Source organism: Vulpes lagopus, chromosome 2, assembly GCF_018345385.1.
Source record: "Vulpes lagopus strain Blue_001 chromosome 2, ASM1834538v1, whole genome shotgun sequence".
Lineage (NCBI taxonomy): Eukaryota > Metazoa > Chordata > Mammalia > Carnivora > Canidae > Vulpes > Vulpes lagopus.
The window spans coordinates 121,378,427-121,390,954 of NC_054825.1; positions in this window are offsets into that span (position 1 = coordinate 121,378,427).

Below are 12,528 nucleotides of genomic sequence, written 5' to 3' on the forward strand. Positions count from 1 at the left end.
GAACAATAACTCCTTTATCCTTTCATGTTTGTACATGAATCTCAAGGGCCCGGCAGTCTCCACAGAGCATCTAAAGTAGAGACTCCCAAGAGAACTCCCAAGATGGAAACCAGGTTACGCTTGCCAGCAGCTGTTTCCCTTTGGGTGGTGGAGGTGAAAGGATGGGCTAAGGAGATGTGGGAACATGAGAGGCATCGATACAGAGTTATGGGATGAATATACCAACAAGAAGGGAAAGAAGACAATTTTTCAGACATTTTAGGCAAGAAAAACTACACTAACCTTCAACACACACTCATGTATGTGTTTCTGTGTGCATGTTCTGGAGCTGGCTTCCATCACCTTGGGAGAGTCGATTATTTCACTTTTTCCAAACTCCATGTTCAGTAACATCAAGTAGATAATTGGAAATCAGCAAAGATAGGAGTGTTTATGTTACAGAATTGGAAAACTTTGCAAACCAGAGCATTTTGGAAGTTTTTCAGAGGGTGGGAGTAGGGAGGTGGTGCAGAGAGCTGGTTTAACAGCACAGCACTGCTGTGTGTGTCTGTGCATGTGTGTGCATTACACATAGACTTACATGAAAAAGATGTAACTTATTTGTACATCGTATCTGGTAAAATAATAAAAACAAAAATTTAAAAATAATGATCTCTTGGTTCTGTAATAGAAATTAGCCATGGGAACATTTCTGTGAATAAATAGACTTGAAAATGTGAATAAATAGTAATGCTACCACCCACCAACCCACAGATTAAATAGGAAAGAGAACAAGAACATTAGTTCAGATAATAGTCATAATTCTTACCCCTTATTATGGGATTAATCTAATCATAGTCCTCTGAAATTCATATGTTGAAATCCTACCCCCCAGGATCTCAGAATATGACTATATTTGGAGACATGGCCTTTAACAGATTAAGTTCAAATGAGGCTATTAGGGTGGGCCCTCATCCAACATGACTGGCGTCCTTATAAGAAGAGGAGATGGGGACACAGGTATGCACAGAGGGAAGACCACCTGAAGGCACATGGAGAACAGGGCACTCGGTAAGTCAAGAAGAGAGGCCGCAGTAGAAACCAATCCTGCCAATACCTTGATCCCAGGCTTCAGACTTCCAAAACTGTGAGAAGATAAATTTCTGTTGTTTGACCCAGTCTGTGGCTATTTTGTATGGCAGATCTTCCCACCCTAACAAACTCTTCCAGTCCATGTCTGCCTTGACAGTCAGAGGTAGGGATAGCACTTCGGGGGCCAGCCCCACTCAGCCCTGGAGGGAAGGCCTGAGACAGTCTGTTTCTGCCTGACTGGTGCACTCATGAGAGTTACCATCCCTTCAAGGTGGGGACCACACAATCCAACTAGTCCTCCAGTCCTTTCAAGTTTCTCATTATATAGCAAGCGTATTGGGTGCCTGGGTGGCTCAGTTGGTTGAGTGTCTGACTCTCAATTTTGGCTCAGACCAGGATCTCAGGGTCTTGAGATCAAGCCCCACATTGGGCTCTGTTCTCAGTGCAGAGTCTGCTTGGGATTCTCTCTCTCCCTCTCCCTCTGCTCCTCCCCCAACTTGAGAAAGCATGTGTGCTCTCTCTCTCTTGCTCATTCACCCTCTCTCTCTCTTAAATAAATTAAATTAAACTTAAAAACCCAACAAGTATATAATTAGAGAAATTCAAACCAAAACCACAGTGAGATACCCCCCATGCCTGTTAGAATGGCTATTACCAAAAAGATAAGAAATGCCAATTATTAGTGAAGATGTGTGGAAAAAGCAGTACCTGTGAGTTGTTGGTAGGCTTGTAAATTGGTGCAGCCACTATGGAAAACAGTATGGAGGTTCCTTAAAGCATTAAAAATAGGACTACCCTCTTATCCAGCCACTCTACTCCTGGAAATACACCCAAAGGAAACAAAAACACTGCATCAAAGAGATATCTGCACTCTCATATATATACCAGAATTATTTACAATAGCCAAGACATGGAGACACAACTTCAGTGTCTACTGACAAACGGATGGAGAAATAAGTTGTGGTATATATATGTACAACAGAATATTATTCAGCCATAAAAAGAAGGAAATCCTGCCATTTGTGACAACATGGATGGAGCCTGAGAACATAATGCTACATGAAATAAGTCATACAGAGAAAGACAAACCCTGTATAATATCACTTTCGTGCAGAATCAAAAACAACAAGCAGGTCATAGAAAAAGAGATCCGATTTGTGATTAGATGAAGGTGATCAAAAGGTACAAGATTCTTCTGGTTATAAAACAAGTAAGTCCTAGGGAGGTGATGCACAGCATTATAACCATAGGTAACACCACTGTAGGATATATTTGAAAGGAGTTAAAAGAGTAAATCTCGAGTTCTTGTTGCAATGGAAAAAACATATATTTTTTTGGTGTCGAGGGAGAGGATCTACATGAGACGATAGATGTTAACTAAACCTCTGGTAATCATTTTACGAAATATATAACTCAAATCCTTATGCCATATACCTTAACCTTACACAACGCTGTAGGTCAATTATATCTCAATAAAACTGGAAAAACAAAACAAGTATGCTTTTCCTGTGCAGACATAACCATTTTTGGCCTAAATTCAAACAACTGAACTCATCATATTGCTTATAACTTCTTATAGCTTGTAGGCTCTTGCTTATAACTTAGGATCTACACATTTCAAAACAATTTAGAGGACAATCTCATTACCAAAGGAGAAAGGCTTGTTACAAGGAAATATTTGTTCAGAGCGCCAGAACACACAAATGGGACAAACCTGTGCAAAGGCCAATGCTTCGGTTCTATAGTGATCTTTGCAGTCAGGAACCAAGGCTGCTCTAGTCACGTTTTTTTCCCAGACTATTTATTACTAAAGTAAATATTCTAATGTAAGACTACTATCACATTTAAAATTTTAAAATTTAAAATTCTTGCATGATATTTCTACTGTAATATAAAATAAAATGGAAGTTTTTGTGGCAAATACCCAAGATTCTAGTGAAATGCTCTTAGCAGCATAAATATTGGCTGAATCGAGACATAGTTATTAAACCATAATAATTATAGCTATTACCCTGGAATCTCTCTTTGGTTCATTTTCTCTCTGTCTTTTTTAAATAGAGCACCCACTTTCTTGGTCTTGAGGCAAAGGTATTTAATCCTCGCATCTCTAGAATAACCCTGAGTCATGTGATCAATGATGGCTTTAGGTTTTTTCCAGTAGGAACGAACACCAGAGGGCTCCCAATCACAAGCTAGTGGCTCATTCTCTTAATTACTTTTTTTCTAACAAATATATATAAATACAGACATTTTTCTCACCAGCTCTAAGCACATGAATTTGTGATGTAAACTGTAAAATTACACTGCCTTAACCATGTAATCCTGGGCAACATTAGTCTCTCTAAGCCTCAGTTTCTTCACCAAAAATAAGGAATGCAATATAATCCACAGGATTACAGCAAATTATAATTGAGATCTCCTATATCAAAGCCTTCCTTAGCACAGGGCATGAAACAATGTGGAATTCCAAAGATCAGATCAAAACAAAACAAAAAAATAAACAATGTCCTTTATCTGAATTGCTTACCCATACGATGGAGGTGATAACAGCTCATTTTAAGGGGTATTGTGAGGAATACATGAGTTTAAGTATGTAAGTTGCCTAGCAAAATGTTTTAGAACAAACTAGTAGTCAAGGAAGTATAGCTATTAACCCCTGCTGGATTTGTTTCCCTTGAGCTAAGGCCATCTTTTACAAGCATATGTTTTCAAGTGCTTGTGATTGGGAGCCCTCTGGTGTTCCTACTGGACACTACAAATCTTGAATACGGAGGTGTTAACCTGATTTCCATCAGTATTTCCTCAAGGCCTTATCATTTACAAGCTATCTTGCCATAACCTAATGAGCCGTTACTTATTTACTATTTTTTTAAACTCATTTATTCCCTAAGGAAAAAAAAATCAATATATTTTTTCAAAACCAGGTTTCTTTTATCATAAATGGAAAACCAGCGTGCTTTAAGCACGTATAATTACACTTCATATAGAATTATTAATATAGAAGATTTCAATTTCAGTAGCAACCAGAATAATATCTCTTACAACAGTTTAGGGAACCTTATTTTTTATCAATATATTTCATTTATTGACAAAGGAAGGCTTCACAAAAGGAACCAGTTAAAAAAAAAAAAAAACAGAATCCTAAACAATTATGAGACATTAATTGGATGGACAAGCAGACAAAGACCTTTCCCAACACAGATTAAAATACAAGTAAAGTGGCACCTGGGTGGCTTAGTGAGTTAAGCATCTGCCTTCGGCTCAGGTCATGATCCCAGGGTCCAGGGATAAAGCCCTGTGTCAGGCTCTCTGCTCAGTGGGGAGCCTGTTTCTCCCTCTCCCCCTGCCTGCCTCTCCCCTTGCTTGTGCTCTCTCTCATTGTAAAATAAATAAGTAAAATCTTTAAAAAATAAAATAAAATAAAATACAAGTAAATATACAAAGTTGTGGAAACACTGAGCCATCGGGGAAGCTGCAAGATGTTACAAATGCACCTGAAGTGCAAGTTAGTGATTGGTTGGAAGCAGAGGGCAGGAAGAGAGGGAAGGCCTGACCATAGCAAGGAAGGCCCCCTGTGTCATGCAGAAGACTGCAGACTTATTTCATGTAAAGTCTCCTTTTCCCAAGAATAGAGTTCCATGAGATTTTAGTAAATGTTTTCCCTCACCAGCCCCTAAATATGTATGTGGCTGGTGGGAGTGGGTGGGTGTGTGAGTATGTGGTGTCAGTTTGGGGAAATTCTGAGTTTGTCCAATTTAAGCAGCATTTTCAACTGCAGGAATTGTCACAGCACTGTAAAACTCTAAGAGGGAATTACAATATGCAGATTTCCCAATATGTTTAATCTTGGATTAGTTTTTTAATATTGTCTTATTTGTATGTATTTTTTTAAATTTTTTTATTTTTTAAGTAGGCTCCATGCCCAATGTGGGGCTTGAACTCATGACCAGATACCAAGAGTCAATATTCTACCAACGGACCCAGGCTTACATGTTTTTATTTATTTTAGGGACAATGTATATAATATCAGAGGGAATAAATTTTGAGAAATGCCCCTACATGATGGAGAGTTTTTTTTTAATATAAAAACAGTAATAACATGATTAGATTTGCATTTTAGAAAGATCATTGGTAACAGTATGTTGACTGAATGGAAGGAATAAAGAAAAACCAGAGGCTGCCAAATGAATTAGGTTATGGTTGAATTACCAATGTTCCACGTGTAGAAAACATAACACAATCACTACATGTCATGAATTTTAAACTAGGAGAGCTAAATAGTTTCGGGGCATTACAAATTTAAAGGCAGCAATTTGTGCCACTAAAAGGAAAGAATACTTGTGAAATAAAATAATGGACCTCACTGGAAGCAATGACAGCCTCGACTTCTCAGAATGATGTAGAAAGCAAAGAAAGCATCGTACCTTCTCAGCAGGATGGCCAGCAGATCTGAGTGACAGCAAATAGAGACTCATGAGGATAGAAACGAAAGGTCTACCAAATGCCCAACGGCAACACACAGATAATAGACAAAATTATTTCCTTTGTATCTGAATAACTATGTTGTGTCCTTCAAAATCCTCTTGCTGCTTCTGGAGAAGATGACAGATGTAGTAGGGGCAGCAGTTTAGCTTCCGACGTAGAGGACCGCAGTTGTGAATCTTCCCGTTGTGAGTGACCAGAACGAGAGTGAGCCTGTGAGTGTGTGCGTGTGTCAGCCTGGGGCAGCGCTCTGCACAAGTGGGTTGGAGATCGGGGAGGTGGAGTGAAAAAGAATAATAAGGCAGAAAACAAAACTCCTTGAATATAGGAGTAAAAAGGGGAGGAAATCTTTCTTTCTTCTTTCTTTCTTTCTTTCTTTTTTTTTTTAATCTCCAGGACATTGAATTGTTCAAGCAGTTTGACAAACCCTATTTGTTCTCAAATTGATTTTATTCCCCAGCATTTAGAGGGGCAGCTATACTCACTTGACAGTTAAGGGTAATAATTGCCCGTTTTCCTTACTAAACCAGTTTGAGATGGCACATTGCTTGAGAACTCCTTAGGCTTGCCAGGTCGTGTTCATTTTCCAAAGGAATACTTTAGCTGTTGACCCAGCTCACGGACACAGCAGTCCTCTTCTTGCTTCTCTGAAAAAGGTGATTGGTTAACAGATAGCAATCTGTTAGATGCACAAGAAGCGAAGAATCTTAGTACAGATGTAAAGTCAGCATTTCTTTCATCAAATTCTTCAGCTGATAATATGCAACCCTTATTTCAAGTGAAGTTAATCCATTAAATTTGGTTTTCAATGTACATTTTATTGAGTATTCCTTAATATTATTCCAGAATAAACTTTGATAGTAATGTTTTGACGGTCCCCAGGAACGGAGAGTAAGAAGGTTAGAGGCTGTCTGGTATGTGTGTTTAGAACAGAGGCTAAGGAATTGAAGCTGGGTTCATATCCCAGCTCCACTGTTAGTAGCTGTCTGACGTCAGCCAGCCAAATAACCCGAGACTCAGTTTGTATGTCTGTAGATGAGGATAATAATAGCAGAGACAATAGAAGAGAATTGGTATTTAAAATGATTAATGATAGTATTCTCCAGGCTTGATTGAAGAATAGCATCACAAACCCAACCATAAACATAATGAAATCCAAACAGAGACAAATATTGAGAAGTCTCAGAACAAAATGTCAAAGAAACAGAGATTATTTCAAAAGAGGCCAGAATAAAAACAGAGGTGACTTACCGAGAAATAAAATTAGTGTAGTAGCTAACTTTTCAATTGGAGCAATAAAAGCCATAGACATGGAATAATATTTTAATAGGCTGAAACAAATTGATTTTCAACCTGGGATTAAAAAACAAATTTTCTTTCAGAAGCCACTGAGAAAGGGACTTCTAAAAATGTACATGATCGCAGAGGTAAGATCTGAGAAGCAAAAAAAAAAAAAAAAAAAAAAAAGAATTAAAAAAATGAAAAAAAAAAATAAAACAGCAATAATGTTTAACCTAAAAGTTAAAAATAACATGACAAAGCTAAAATAATGGAATACAATTGATATAAAGTGGATAGAATTGATTGGTTAAAGCTTTCTAAATTCTCTGTATTATGCAAAAGGATAAAGGTATTACCTAACATTAGTTTTTCTTAAATATACGTGTTAAAATATGAAAGATAATCTCTAAAAGAGTAGAAATGTTGTGTATGTACTGCAAATGACAAGGAAGTGGAATAAATAGAAACAGAAGATTCAGAACAAAAATTAGAATAAAATGTATACAATAAGATGACAGAAATAAATTAAAACATGAATAATCACAACATTAAGGGAATAGATTCTTAGGTATAAAGAGAAAACCATTTGGCAGCTGGGGCAGCGCTCTGGCACAAGTGGGTTGGAGATTGGGGAGGTGGAATAAGAAAAGAATAATAAAGATTTTTTATAAGACACAACAGCAAAAGGTTGAAACTAAAAGTTGGAAAAAGTTATATCAAGTAAATACAAACCCAAAGAAATCTAGCATATTAATATTTGTTGAAACAGATTTCTGAAGCAAAATGAAGAACACTTATGTCAGGATAAAAGATTAAATTCACTGGAAAGATGTAACAACTCTAAATAGGAGACATTAGCCACTATATCACGATAGTGAAAAGCTTTAATACACAACTCAGTAAATACTTGAATGCACAGAAAAGAATCAGAATATAAAAGATCTTTACAACATAATGAACAAGTTTGATCTAAAGAACGTGTAGATATTAATGAATGAGAGTACATACATTCCTTTAAACATATGTGGAAAATTTACAAATATTGATTATACATTTGTTAGGTGATATAGTATGAGACAACAAATTTCAAAGCAGTCAAGTCCTAAAGACTACATTTGTTAAACACAATATAGTTACACTGGAAATAGAAAATACAAAGATCATTTAATAAGATCCCATATATTTAAACTTTAAAAACATAATTCTGAAAAAAGTCTTATGTCAAAAAAGAAATAAAAATTAAAACTTAAAATGATTTAGAACTGAATCATAATAAAAACACTGGATAGCAAATTTCGAGCTATCAGTATAGTGATGTTTAGAAGGGAATACACAACTTCATTTGTATGTGTTAGAAAAAAGAAAAGCAAGCATGAGGAGCTACTCATTCAAGTTGAGAAGTCAGAAATACAACAGAGAATAATCCATGATGTGGAAGAAAGCAATTCCTACTAATAGCAATAGTAGGAATTAATGAGGGAGATCACCAAAAGAAACACTCTATTTAGATAAAAAATATTCATGGAAATAAGCAGACTGATGAAATTTGTGCAGATAATTATGAAAATCAATACTGATAATATTAGCTCATTCTATTACCTAGCTTTTACAATTTACAAAGCATTTTTACATATTGGCACAGATACAGAGAAGAGTCTTAAACACTGTTAGAGAATATGAGGAGAAGTGAAAACAATCTTTAAAGTAATTTAGAGGGTTTTTTTTTTTTGGTGGGGGAGGGTAGGGGAAGGGCAGAGAAACCTAAGCAGGCTCTGTCTACACCCAGCACAGAGCCTGACTCGGGACTGGATCCCACGACCCTGAGACCGTGACCTAAGCTGGAACCACTTCATTGACTGGACCATCCAGGTGCCCCAAATAATTTGGAGTTTTATCATCAAATTGAATATTTTATATCCTTCTACTCCTGAGTATACACTTCAACAACAATGTTATAAAATTACACCAAAATAAGTTTACAAAAATGTACATAGTAGCCCTGTTTTATGATAAGCAAAAATAAGAAACAAATGACATTGGAGTGAAAAAGGAATATAAAAATTATATTACATATTTAACCCAACCAATATAACACCTGCTTCTTTCCTTAATGTAATTTTTAAAATTTAATTTAAAAATTAAATTTTTGAATTAAATAAATTAAATTTAAATTTAACAAAATAATTTTTAAATTAATGTTTTAAATTTAATGTAATTTTCTAAGCTTTACATTGAATTTTTAAATTACATTTTTATTTATTTAGTATTATTTTTTCTATTGGAGTTCAATTTGCCAACATGTAACATATCACCCAGTGCTCATCCTGTCAAGTGCCCCCCTCAGTGCCCATCACCCAGTCTTAAATTATATTTTTAAATTAAAAATTACATTTTTTAAATTAAACTTATATTTAATTAAATTTTTTAAATTAAAAACGAATACGTGTTAATTAAAGCATAACTAGAAAAACACAGAACCCAAAGCACTCATAACACAATCATGATTAACATGGACTTCCTTCAGTTGTTTAGACACATAGTTTCCCCAGCTTTCAACATGGTTGGACTACATTTTGGTTATAATTTTATGTTGGTTTTTTATTTAGAGAATCTCGTATCATATTCTTTTGCATGCTACCATATAGTTTTTATTGTATTATCAGTTCCTTGGAATTGTAATTTTAAAGGGCATTCCTCTTGCTCTTCCTCAGTAGATCCGCCTCCTTCTTAAGTTGGTTGTAGGTGCCTGATGTCTTGTTGTGATGACAATTTGCATTTCCTTGATTTCCAGTGAATCTGAATAGTTTTTATTGATTTGTTGGTCATTTTTATTTCCTCTCCTTGAATTGCCTTTTTGTTATGTTGGCCCATTTTTATTGAGCTAATATCTATTTGTTCTGTTTTGTGGGTGCCTAAATCATTCATTCTAACTCTAAGGTTTGATGGTGATTTTACTCTCTTCCCAGACAATGTAAGAAACTTAGAATGCTGAAACTCCTGACATACATAAAATTGTGTGCTATTTTAAAATGCCATACATATGTTAAACCCTGCAGAGCATTATTTTTTACTACATTATGCAACGTTTATTGTGCTTTATTACTCTTATTCACCATTTGTTTTTCATTCCATTCTACATTTATGACCTATCATTTTGATTCATTTTCTTTTTTCCTGAATAGCATCCTTTCCTATTTCCTGAAAATTTGACAGTCAGTTCCCATAGCCAGTACAAGCTAGCTCCAGCACTCCACTGGTTTCATTTCTATATTTTCTGAAGTACAATCATCCATGGATTCCTGGGTTCAATCTTGATTGATTAAGTATTGCACACACTCACACACACATGCACTTAATATACCATTGAATTTTATTTGCCTTCCTTTTATTTATAACTTTTACATTAATAGTAATAATTTTGCATAATTTTCTTTCCTAGGACTGTCCTGTTGTGTTTTGGTATCGAGGTTATAGCTATATAGATCTTTTCAAGTCTAAAAAGTTCATACCTTTTCCTATTGTTCTTATTGTTAATTTCAAACTTGCTAATTTGGCTTATTTTGATGATTAGAAGTTTTAATTTTTGAAGCCAAATATGTTCCTCTTTTTCCTTATAATTTCTTTCACATCTAACCTTTGAAAGTACTCCACAAACCTTAAATGTTAATGAGTAGTCAGTTATATTTTCTTCTAGTTTTTCTTTTTTTTTTTTTTTAAGATTTTATTTATTTGAGATAGAGAGTGATAGAGAGCACAAGCAGCAGGAAGGAGCAGAGGCAGAGGGAGAAGTAGGCTCCCTGCTGAGCATGCAACTCAATCCCAAAACCCTGAGATTACAACCTGAGCCAAAGGCAGATGCCTAACTGACTGAGCCACCCAGTCACCGTCTTCTAGTCTTTCTTAGCTTAAAAATGTTTGGTATTTTAGTTTCCACAGAATTAATTTTGATGCATGAGGTGGAAAAAATGTATTAGTTGAAATTTTCAAAGTTCCTCCTCATCAGAACCTTAAGAAAAATGATAAAAATTCTTGGATTTTTTTTTTTAATTTTAAAGATGAACTTTTAAAAATGTACTAAAAACCATTTCACAGATTTTCACAATAAAACAGGATTATTTTATGCTTAAACAACTTTTCCCAGTTATGAGATTAATTTATAACAATTCTGTATACATGAGCAATAAAATAAAATGTACAGGGGCATCTGGATGGCTCAGTCAGTTGAGTTTTGGACTCTAGGATTCGGCTTAGGTCATGATCTCAGGGTGGTAAGATCCAGCCTCAAACCCTGTATGGGGCTTGCAGCTCAGTGTGGAGTCTGCTTGAGATTCTCTCCCTCCTCCCTCTCTCTGGCCCTGTCCTTGTGCATGCTCTCTCCCTTCCCCTCTCTAAAATAAATAAATAAATAAATAAATAAATAAATAAATAAATAAATAAAATCTTTTAAAATAAGATAAAATTTACAGATTTTTTTATTGGTTTTTTTTTTTTTTTATGATAGTCATAGAGAGAGAGAGAGAGGCAGAGACACAGGCAGAGGGAGAAGCAGGCTCCATGCACCGGGAGCCTGATGTGGGATTCGATCCCGGGTCTCCAGGATCGCGCCCTGGGCCAAAGGCAGGCGCCAAACCGCTGCGCCACCCAGGGATCCCTACAGATTTTTTTTAAACCTATAATATGAGTTTGACTGGAATTAGTAAATGTAAAACGTAGATAATTCCTGAGTTAGTTATGACTTAATACCACATAGGATGTGTTTGACTTACTAATTTTTCCCATACAATTTGCTTCAACTTATTGCAGGAAAATTCTCTAGAGAAATAGATTTCCTCTCCCATATGAGGAGGACTACCTACCAAAAAACGAGAACTTCTAAGAAAGATCTCATGAAAATGTTTTTTTCTCTGCACAATTCTGTAAGCACAGTTTCCCTGGTGGCCTTCATTTAAAAGTGTAAATATTGGAGTATTTTTAAAAATATTTTATTTATTTACTCATGAGAGACACAGAGAGGGGCACAGACATGGGCAGAGGGAGAAGCAGGCTCCATGCAGGGAGCCCGATGCGGGACTTGATCCCGGGACCCCGGGATCACACCCTAAGCCAGAGGCAGATGTGTAACCGCTGAGTCACCCAGGCATACCAAATATTAGAATATTAAATATTAAAATATCAGAATATTCTAGGAATTGATATTTATGGAGTTTCAAAATGATCCTTTTGAATATGGGTTTATTTTCTCCTTCATCCACAGATACGTGAGAATGTTGTGCAATATGCCTTTCTTCAAATTCAAGTTTAAGTCGTTTCATCCCATTTTATAGATTGCCAAACCAAATGTTAACATTGTTCACTTACATCCCTCGCAGAGCTTTCTGACTGGGTCTCCGTTGAGACACGCGTACCTACCAGGCGCGTCCTTGACCTGGGCCTAAGCTGGACTGAGACCATCGGACACAAGGAATCGAGAGCGTAGAAACAAGCCTAGGCCTGCACCAGTCATCTTGTCATTAGCACGTGGCTTTCATAGGTTCCAGAACCTATAGTTTGCAAAATTGGCTCTTTTCAGGCTGCTTGTATTACCTTGGTTTAACTTTGGGTATTTTTTCCTGCTTAGCATGTAGTATGTTTCCTTCAGAAACATTCGACTCTTTCAGTAGCACTAAGGGAAGAAAGAAAAGCAAAGTGCTGTCA